Here is a 370-nt window from a genome sequence, read left to right as displayed (position 1 = left end):
CTCAGTCAACAGAATTGGAATTCAAAAGGTAATCATAAAACCGGTTACCTTATACATGATCTGATTAGATCATGTGTCACCCCTTATTATGTTCGGCCATGCTCCTCCAGTGCACGCCTCTATCAATCCTTATCATATACTTCCAGTATTGATAAGTTCCATTCATGGGTCGCACCCATCAGTCATTCCATGGAACTTCCATGAAACCACTTTCTACACTGCATCTACCTTCAAGGCTGTCTTGGCCTGTAAGAGTGGAGTCTGGTCTTCTCCCTTCTCTCCTGGTTATCTGCGTGTGTTCCCAAGAAACAGAGGAAGCCCATGATGTGATCATCCATGATCAAACATCATCACAGGGTCGACCATCACT

Source organism: Brassica oleracea, chromosome C3, assembly GCF_000695525.1.
Source record: "Brassica oleracea var. oleracea cultivar TO1000 chromosome C3, BOL, whole genome shotgun sequence".
NCBI classification, from domain to species: Eukaryota; Viridiplantae; Streptophyta; class Magnoliopsida; order Brassicales; family Brassicaceae; genus Brassica; species Brassica oleracea.
This window is presented reverse-complemented; position numbering follows the sequence as displayed.